The 10,930-nt window shown below is 39.0% G+C and overlaps 1 long non-coding RNA gene across 1 annotated transcript in view; it reads right to left on the reverse strand.

Moving 5' to 3' along the window:
• The window catches only part of LOC118333375, a 598,798-nt gene extending 587,879 nt beyond the window's left edge, over nucleotides 1–10,919 (reverse strand). Inside the window, exons 1-2 of the long non-coding RNA XR_004796970.1 lie at nucleotides 10,815–10,919; nucleotides 6,860–6,866 (exon numbers count right to left, since the gene is read on the reverse strand). This is a non-coding gene — a long non-coding RNA (uncharacterized LOC118333375). The remainder of the gene's footprint in view (nucleotides 1–6,859; nucleotides 6,867–10,814) is intronic.
• Between the last annotated feature and the right edge of the window lie 11 nt (nucleotides 10,920–10,930).

Consider the following 10,930-nt stretch of genomic DNA (forward strand, 5'->3'; position numbering starts at 1 on the left):
GTCAAGAAGAGTAAACAGAATACAAAAAGATACATAAAGCACATAATTAAAGACATCAAGTTTAAAAATGATACACAAGTACAGGTTTGTTGCAGAATTTTCCAAGATTTGGCAGCTTAAAAGTGATGCAGTTAGCAGCAAAGTTTTAAATGATCAGGTTGCCAGTTCCAGGACTTTGCTCCTCCTCACAGAAAAAGCTGCCTGAGCAAAAGATGTTTGACAGAATAGAACGTGAACAATTTCCACTTGAAGCTGCTCTGGTGGTTGTGCTGCAGTTCTGCAGTCACTTGATGGATTTGCAGAGAGGCTGAGGAGCGAGTCCATTTGAAAATCAATACAATTTGCAAAGCTTAAGATCTTTACCTAAAGTGTGGCAGTGATGGTACCTTATTTCCTGTTTTTGGAATATAAATGGCACCAGGGCACAGGAAGTTGCGATGCATTTATGGTTTAACAGCTTAATCAGGGTTAATTAGCACCCTAAAGGGCACTTGATCACATTTTCTCCACTGGAAGGGCACCCAAGAGACGGCACTTCATTGTGTTGAATGGTGTTTTTTTTATTGTAGTTTCAACTTAATTCATTCATTTTTTTCAAAATGTTCCGAGAAAAGAAAAGGGTAAATATTTATTTTACTTGCTCTTATATTGTATTAAGTTATACAGTATAAACAACTAAAAATATAATGTATTTTATCATCCCTACCCTGTCTGTGGCTCTCAGCCAAGCCTATTTGTTTGTACTGAAGACATAAATCTTTACAAACCACTCACCAATACACAGTTTAATTGATTAAAAAAAGGCTCAGTAATTTCATAAAACAGCCGTTCACTGTAGATTGTAACAAACATTACTCAAACAGATGGAAATAGTGCATTTGTTGGGGACTATTTTCAGTGGCGGATTAATCCACATTTGGTGCTCCAGTGCGTATGTGGGATTGAGTCAAAACAAACAATGCATGCATCGTGCGTGTAGAGTCTTTTCATGGGATGTGTAGACAAAAGAAAAATACTTTCAAAATAAAGCTTGCATGGTTAAAGTTGTGAAACGGTCTTTTGGATAACACTTTATTATGGATAGTGTGCCTACAGTTCAATCAGTACAGTTCAATCTGGGACTTTTTGAATGAATAAATATATTTAATTGATATGTACACAATGAAGATGAGAATTGTGAAGGTTTTTGGAAATTAGACCCCATCGTGACGTCATCGTATTTGAAGGGGTTGTATAGGAAACCCCATGATGGAGTATAGACACTGGAGGTGGTACTGAAGGAATGAAGAGAATGCTGAAGTAGTGGACTTCTGATGAGCTCTGGATATGATGAACTGGAGGTGAATGGGTTGGAGGAGGGTCGCAACAATTTTGTACTGAAATGACAGCTGAAAGCAGCAGAGAGTAGAGCAGATTGAGTATTTGTAACATTTGCTTTGTCTGTAGATGTTTAACAGATTATCTGAACAGTATGTAACAATTCATGAATATATCCTAATGAGGATGTTTTTATTGCGCCTAAAGCTATCCAAACCTTTATTTCTGAAACTGAATATCTGTAAGATTTAAACAGCTAATTGGTTGAGATTCAACAATTCAACTATCCCTAGGTGGACTAGCCAGATAAAGTGGAACCCAGTTTTGTTAGGTTTAGGCACAAAAGCTCCTTGGTTAGGTTTAGGAAAAGACTGTAAATTACATTCCTGACTTAACTTATAAGAAACTTTTTACTTTTGGTTTCCCATGAGACACGAACAGTGGTCTCCTGGGTTAATGTCCTGTATTTGAACAATTCATCCACCTAACCACCTCCATATGTGTACTTTATACTACGTCACCTAACTTTGATGGTGGGCGCATCCAGAAATGACGCTAGAGGGATACCTACAGTGCCTACATATTATGAACTGGAGAGCCACTGACCAAGCTGCAGTATTTGATGACTTTGAGACCGGATTGTTAAAGATAGATAGATAGATTAGATAGATAGATACTTTATTCATCCCCAAGGGGAAATTCACAAAAAGGACAGTAAAGGACAGTAACCAAGAACAGCAGCTATGCTGAGCTTGAATTGTATGTTACAATGAATTTAATACTGAACATCTTTCATGACAGGAAATAAAAATCAAAACTGCAGCTTAATCCACTTCTCAACTCTCCATCTGTAGGCTCAGTATGTTCAAACGTGCTTGTTGCTTTTGTTTAAATATGGCTAAATAAAGAGCTTTTGTTTAGATACATGCTATGAGCTCTGTAACCTGTAACCCATTTTTTGCATAATGATACATTCTGATTCCTGTCAGTCATATAATACTCACAGGACAAGGACTTAAGTCCACAGACTCCATTTGTGTGGGAGTGGGAGAAAAACAGTGCAGAACGTCAATTAAGTTTTTTAAAACGTTAAGAACGTGTAATTACTTCAACACATGAACTGTCCTTTTCTAATGTCGGCTGCTTTTGACGTTTTTGCATGCAACAGACTACCTATTATAAATGTAAGAACTCCTTTCTTCATACAGCCTTAAAAGAGGATAAAGGTCCAACCTGCTGCTGTCCTTGTTTGAAAAATGTCGAAGGCTCCAGATGTTTCTGTGTAGCGCCTGTGTGTAACAACCATTAAAAGTCTTGTCTGAACTTTTATTGTCAGGTCATCATCACCTTGGAAGAATTCCTGCAGTCCAGCCTGGAGAAGGGCTGTGATCGACGGACACATTCCTCTTCACTGAGGAGTGTGGTTGGCTTTTTGACAAGGACCATCAGTTTAATGACCTCTGCTTGTCGGCCTCTAACAGAAGGATCAGAGCTGGCTTGCGAGCTGAACTTGAGCCTTCTGCAGAAATTAGATGTGAATTCACAGTGATTTAAAAAGAGAAAAGCATCACCTTCAGCTTCTTTTCTGTCTCACCTGTGGCTCTTAAGAGCTTTGATGTGTTTGTTCTGTAGATTTCAGGCACTGCACATTTCCTACATCGATATCTTAATTTTATTTTTCCTCTCTGCCTGCTACAGTGTTGGCTTTTGTCTACAGTACATGCCTTGAATACATAACATGCCTTCATTTTTATATGTTCAGGCCGGCAGCACATGGATCTCCCACTGAGTCCATTATTTCTCTTTCTACTGCATCATCATACAGCTCAGTATTTTCTGTCTTGCATATAAATACTAGTATAGTATGTATCACCATTTAGGTTTGAAGGGCTAACCAACTCGATCAGCCTGGATAGAGCAATTTTACAGACCTAATGAGGGAACAGCTGTCTCAAACAACATCACTGCTGGTGCAACAACACAATGGAGGCCAACAAAACTCACAACAGAAGTCTGAATTGCCACAGTGTGTTTGAGAATTGATTGGTCAAGGAGCTTGGTCAAGCCATCCTTCTCTCTTGTCCTTGCCTCTGTCTTCTGTCAACTAAAAACAAATATTCTGCAAAATGAAGATCTCATCAAGTGCATTTGTTAATTACACAGCGAAACGTCATTCTGAATCAGTGGAGTTATGCTGTGTTGTTTATGTCAAGTGGGAGTTGCTGTAATTATCAATGTTTGACTGCATTCACGTCAGTCATTATTATTATTGGGAAACTCATTTCTGAAAGCTCCAATATATGGTGCTCAATAATTTGGTACCTAAAATAGTAAACAAATATGGATCCCTCACATTAGCCAAAATCCATTGTTTATTAAACTCAAACTGAATAGATATAGTGTTATGATGTAAATCCTCAGTATTTCTAACCTTCACACAACAAACTCTGCACTTATACAAGTGTCTTCATAAACATGACAATACATTTTTTTAACGTATCATTAGCTCCCACAACTGAGTTCAAAAGGCACCTGGTGCTTGTGCTGCACAGCAACCACAGGCATGCAGAGACATCATATATCTAATAATAAAGTACATTTTACAACAACACTCTGTTCTGGCCTTGAAAGCTAAAACTGAAAAACTGAAAGCTAAATGACATCTTTCAGGTGAAAAGAAACCCTCAAACAAAGTCGTCTTCCTTGAAAATACACAATGGAGTAATGCAAGCTATAGCGCTCCATATTAGCAAGAATCTGGTGATACAAAATGTATCACAATGCAGGGGTTACAATTCAATATATTATATAAGCAAGGTGATATTGTGTATATATTGTATATATCATCCACCAGGGATGCATTTCTTCAGCAGGTTCACTGAGTTATCTGGATAACTCTATCTGGAGTAACAGATGGGATCTGTAACATGCAGTGATGGATAGTCCTCTAGGTGTTCAGTGAGGTTATCCAGACAGTACAGTAAACCTGCTGCATGAGACTGGTGAAGCTGGTCCACAGACACACAGTTTGGCACGGACTGTCAGAGCATATAATGGGTAGAACACAGAGAGAATCACAGCACCATCACACTGTGCTTAATTTAGAGTCACTAGTCCAGTAGACCTGCATGTGAATGGAAATTGGACATTCACAACTTGAACCGTAGCAGTTGAAGAAGAACTTGCACCTTTAGTAGTACATTCAAAAATGATTACATTACGTAAAAGCACATTTCTACTTTACCCATTTTCTGCATTTGTTGTAAAAAAAATAAAAATTAAATAAAAAATAATATATCCAATTCATTATTCATTATTGTATTCAACACAATACTGTGGCAGCAACAACATTGGACCAGTAGTGTTTGGATTCTTCTTGCTTTTTTTAGGGGGTAGAAAAAGACAAAGACAAAGAAAGAAAAATAAATATTAGGAGAACTTATCAACAATAAATCCGAGTCTGCAAAGTAACCAGTGCAGTAAAAATGTCGTATTTTTTTCCTGATATCTACGTAAGAAAAGTGCTGGTACCTCTGAACTTGTACTGGGTGATGAACCCGGGGTTGGAGCAAACTGCTGATCTGCTACGCTGCCCTCAAAAAACAAAACTCATCTCAAGGGAAAAGAAAATGCAGTCGTGTTCTATACGCCTTTCTCCATTGCTTGGCAGCCGTTTGTCTTTCCAGCAGGCAAAGCCGTCGTGTTGGGTCTGTACACCGTCTGACTCACCCTGACTCACAGTGAGACGCTGCAGCTGAAGGCAGCGTTTCCCCGAGGGAGCGCCCTGCTTGTCAAAATGCTGCTTCTCGTGTCAAAAAACAGACACTTCTCATCCTCTAAAGCGCACTTTCATGTACTTCCCTGGCGCTCGGAAATCCAACGCAGATGTTTCTCCCGGCACACCAATCAACCAACAAAATTGTTTCCACCCCAGCCTTGTTTTGTTTTTTTCCTCTCCAGACTCTTCAGACTTCCAACACAAATCTCGGTCAGCTGTCATGTTTGGAAGGATGTTGAGTTTTTATATTTATTTTTTTCCAACTTTGAAGTTTAGAAAGCGGAAGCTTGTGTTGTTTTCTGTGTCACACGGGTTGGCCCACATCAGGCAGCTACCGAGGTGGGAAACACTGTGGCAAAAATGATGCCAGATAATGTAATTGCAGTTTAGCACCAGTTTGACCCTAAAGCAAAATTCCACCCCAGAGATGATGTGCAGCCTTCAAAAACAAAGTCGGAGCAGCAAAACATGGAGGCCAAACACTCACCTTGTGCCCTATTCGCACGGGACTTATATAACCACAGCATCAACATCTGCGGCTGCAAATGAGGCCAACAGAAGTGTCGGAACTTGCAATTCCTCTATCGCCCACTTGAGGCTGGCTCCAGAAGTGAGTCATTCTCCATAAGGCCCCATATTAAAATGCCCAACTTTAGAGCAGAAAAAAACATGATTACAGCCTGGTACAAAAACTGTTTCTATATAACTATAACTATAGCTAATTTCTCCTCCATTTTTATTTGAGTCACCCAACTAAATTTTCCATTTTTAATTATACAGTCTATGGTATTACCTGGGGACTTCTAGTAATTTGTAATAATGGTGGAGGTTGTCTGTGATCTTAATCTCACTTGAATCTGCCATGTCCAGAATTTTCAACTTAAATTACAGTTTGTGGTGCCATTTTTCACTCATGATAATATGAGTCCCATGACAATCTGCATCTCTGTGATTTGGGGTCATATTTTTACATTTTTCAAATGATTCTTTGCTGTCTCCATACCTTTTTTTTTCCTCTTTCCCGGTCGAGAAATATGGAGGCTGCGTTGGCAATTACAAAAGCTCTGAAAGACAGATTCTAGGAGCAAATTCAGGAGGCTCATCTCTCTACATTTTCGCTGAAATAGCAAGCCCAAATCCATCAGAGGAGCAAATCTTGAAAGATATTGAGATGGATGGCATGCATGGCATGCAGTAAGTTAGATTTTTCTACCTTTCTGCAGCTTTTAATAGACTTACAGAGTCGATATTTACTTATGTGACCATTTTCATGCCAGAATTGCAACATTTAACCCAGAACAAAAAGAATGTTTCACCTCTAATTATTAAATATATATTGATTATATAAATTAATTCATCATTTGTACCAAAAAACAAAAACAAGTTCTTTATCATAATCAGCTGTTATTAAAATACACTAATACACTAATTGATCATTAAAGCTCTGAAAAAATCCGGTTCCTCTGGCTCCTCCTAGTGCTCCTAATGGCATTTGTAAGAATCCACTGCGTCTGAACGAAAACGACCAATCAATTATGTTAGCATAATTTAATGGCTACAATTAAAAATTATACATTAAGTAAGAGACAATTGTCCTCACATTATATTAAAAAGCAGTTCAGATTCAAGCCTCAAACACAGCAAAGTGTCTGCTGAAGTGTCCTTTAGCAGAACTCAGAATCCTGAGTTACTGAATCCTGACCTTTGACCTGCATTATTCCTCCTCTACAGTATCAGCACGCATATGTGACATCTACTTGTAACTGCACACCTCTGTGATTGCTCTCAGTTTGGCTCCGAGGGGGATAAATGAAAGCAACCTGCGTGAACCTGCTCCCCAAACTGCAGAATGATTGACTGCGTGAGGCCGTGAAACAACGCCTCACTTTGAGATTAATCATCAAAAACATGAATGGCTGGGGAACTGGCCCGTGTGCTATATTCAAGATTCATCAAACTCTAATTACCAAATTCCATGTAAAAATTAATCAAAATATAATTAAAGCATTAATCTTGAGAGGTTTTCCCTGCTGCAGTCTATCAGTGACACAGCACCATCTATGGATCGAGGTAATTAATCTGGAGCTAGAATTCAATCAGTGTGCCACTAAAAAACAGTATTTAATTTGAGTTTTTTAAAATGATTGTGTAAACAGTATGCTGTCTGTTGAATCATAGAGACACTAAATACCTTTGTGCATTTAGTGTCTCTATGATTTGTCTTGTGATTTAGTCTGGACCACTCCCTGATATTGAGTTGAGTTGCAGCCCTTGCAGCACAATTTATACTGCAGTTTTCATCTGTACCACTTCTGCTTGACTTTAGCTCTTCTGGACAAAAATATTGGATTTAGTCGTTTTGTTAAGCAAATATTCTCCTCAATTTATTCATACAACCTTTACCACTGGGCAGTTTGTGCAGTTTGTTGTTGTATAGCAATTATATATATACTTGTGTTTGAAAACTGATCTATTCTAATTTCCCCACGGGGATTATTAAAGTATTTCTGATTCTGATTCTGATTCTGATATTCTGCTCCTCTCCTTGCAGCTCTTGATTTTGACAAACCTTTAAAGATACAGGTGGATGCAAGTGAAACTGGTGCCGGGGCTGTCCTCCTACAAGAAGGAGAAGGGGGAATTGAACATTCCATCTGCATCTTCTTACATAAGTTTAATCGCCTTGTTTAGTCACCAGTTAAATGATTCAGTTGTTAAGGAGGAGACACTGGCATTGGTTTGGAAATATTTCAATGTCACAGATCAGAATCCATTGACTTTTCTGTCCAGTATGCAGAATAGCAATCAAAGGTGGCTACTATTTCTTCAGGCCTTATACACTAGATGTACATCATATTAAAAGTTGGGAAAATGTAGTGGCTAACAGTAAAGACCCAATTAGTAGGGGGTCTTCATTTTATGGGTGGGGGGGTGTGAAGGCCCTGGGCTTTGTCTGCCCCCTCCCACCTTGTTGAGGGATTGGTGTCACCTGCTTGGAGCCTTTAAAACCTGGGTGATTCCAAGATAGCTTCCTCTCACTCTTTTGTTTGGTGTTCATTGTGTTTGGTTTAGCCTTTAGGCTCATGTTACACTTAGTTTAAGTTAGCACCTTTCAAAGCGCCCCAGACCCCAACTTCATCACTGATTGACTGAACACAGTATTGTATTGTATTTGATAAGTTATTGGTTAATTGGTTGGTTACTGTGTGGACCTTCCTTCTTTGTTATGCTCTTGAACAATATCGTCATAAAATCAAATATAGATTTTTTTTTGTTGAATTCTTCAGACCTCAGAGCTGGCTACGGCTATTATTTATTTTGTACAAATCAAACCCTTCAAGTACAGATGAAACTCTCAGCTGCTCACAGCGCTTTAATAAACAAGAACTAGCAACCAAATAACACACAAAGAAAAAAAAACACAGAACTCACCACAGTTCCTTTTCAACCGGCTCACCAAATGTGGGCGTACATTTTTTAATATGAGCTGGATTACTACAGCCTCAGTTTCCATCTGCAGCAGAGAGCTCGGTACATGCAGGGAAAGTCACGGATGCTTTCATCATCTCCCTGCACACGTGTCCTAATCTGTTCCTCAAGTTCATCCATGTAATCCTCAGAGAGTAATGCAAGAAGGAATTTGTCCTCACACCCCCAGCTGGTGGAGATCTCTATCCTCATAATGTCTCACCAGTTGTGAGCTGAACCAAAAAGGGTGTTACACAGGGTGGCAAGTTTAAAGGAGGACCGTCCTGAAACTGTTCCAGACAGGTGAGAGGGTCGCTGCAATTGCTGATACTTCCAAAAAATCTGCAGGAGGGGAAATGGGTAGTGTGGTTGTGTGACAGTTTAGGCTGATACAATGTACCAGGAGTCCCTCTGTCTGTGTGTGTTCATTTTCAGGATAAGTGAAAATATTAAACAATTGCCTGGTCACACACGTTCTCGTATTACAGATAAACAGTACAATAAAATATGTCTGCGGTAAGAGAATAATGACTCATATTGGATCAGCAATGCCTGAGTTTCATGCATTGCGCAGGACGGACTCACTGATAATGACTTGTCAAGCCACGCCCTAATGCACACCCTGCTTTATAGTCTATTTTACTCTAAATGGGACCATCATTTACTAAATGAACAAGCTGCCCCCTGCTGGCCATTAGAAAGAATGCAGGTTTAATATACTTCCAAGTTTCCTTTGCTTCACAGACCCAGAAGGTCTGTATACTAATTATATACTGTCAGTGTTTGCATCCACGCAGTCTTGGACTCTGAACAACAGCTAAGCTTAGTCAAATGCAAAGTAAAGGCAACTGATACGAGTACGGTCTAGACCTGCTCTATTTGAGTTATAAGTTATTAGTTGTCCTGAGATAACTTTTGTTATGAATTGGTGCTATACAAATAAAACTGAATTGAATTGAATTACATTTTATTTTTAGTAACAGAAACAAACATATAATATTAAACAGAATATTTGCTGATCAGAGCTTGGTTTTCTATTAAAACCATCATCAGGAGCTAGCAGAGCCAGTAGATATCAGGTGTGCCAGCTGATTGCTCAGTTGTATCAATTAAGCTGATGATGTCACAGGCCAATTAGCTGGCACACCTGGTAAATGTGTCTCTATCTTGCCTCAATTGGAACTATGTTATTGGGTTTCTGCTACCAATCTGCCTTTTTGGGGTTATTACACACGTACATTTTGCAGTTGTGTGCTGTACTCAGTGTAGTTCAGATTGCACCCTTATTCTTGATCACCATTACAGTGCAGGAGACATTTTAATGTTGTTTCTTTAGTTTTACAAAGACTGGAACTGCATCTTCATTTCCTGTTGAACCAAACTGCATTCATTTTAAATTAAATTTTACAATAAGAAATATGTGTTATTCTTGCAGAAACGTTTCCTATGTCAGTATATATAGTGCCAAAAACCCAAATCTGTCCTGGGTTTACCACCAGGCCTCCACAGCATCTACAATTGACTTAAATTGAATCAAGCCGATGTGATGTGTTGTTCAAACTTCTCCAGCCTGACAATGAACGCCTCTTGGATGATAAATAGAGCTGCTGAAAACATCTAATTTGTGAGGCTGCTGGCTCCCCAATTGAAAAGCAATCAATACGCCCATTAGCTCCACTGCCATTAGTTTCCAAACATGTGAGCACTTTCCAAACGCCCTGAGAGCACAGTCATTCAGGCAAATATTTGTAGACAACCGTCTTCTTCCACACAGCAGCATCTGGCTGCAGGCTACAAAAGCAGGAAGATTACTGACATCAAAGGTGTGTGAGGATTTCTTTTGTTGTTGTGAAGCTCCTATTAATCAGAAAATATTGTTACCTTCAGTTCTTAGGTATAAGTAAAATAAACATCAAAATGACTTTATGCTACTTATTTATTGATGTGTAATAATAAAACCTGATCAGAAAATTTCAGGGTGACATGGCCAACCATCTTATACTAATTCCTCTCTAGTCATTATATCAAGTGTTTTCTTTAAATTCAGAAACGTATGTTATGGTTAAACAATATTTAGTTTCAAAAGATTAAAAACTGTGGAAAGGAATTGTTCATCATTTTGGGAATAAGCTTATTCACTTTCTTGCCAAGAGATGGATGAGAAGATCAATACTACTACTAAATATACCTCTAAAGCCTTTAGCTTAGCATAAAGACAGGAACCAGGGGGTTCTTGGACAATGTCTCACACCCTCTCTATGACACACTGGCCCAGCAGAGGAGCACCTTCAGCAGAAGACTCCTCTCACCCAGATGCACCACAGAGCGCCACAGGAAATCATTCCTGCCTGTGGTCATCAAACTCTA

Source organism: Morone saxatilis, unplaced genomic scaffold (assembly GCF_004916995.1).
Source record: "Morone saxatilis isolate NCDOM2014 unplaced genomic scaffold, NCSU_SB_2.0 Contig22, whole genome shotgun sequence".
In the NCBI taxonomy this organism is placed as follows: Eukaryota; Metazoa; Chordata; class Actinopteri; family Moronidae; genus Morone; species Morone saxatilis.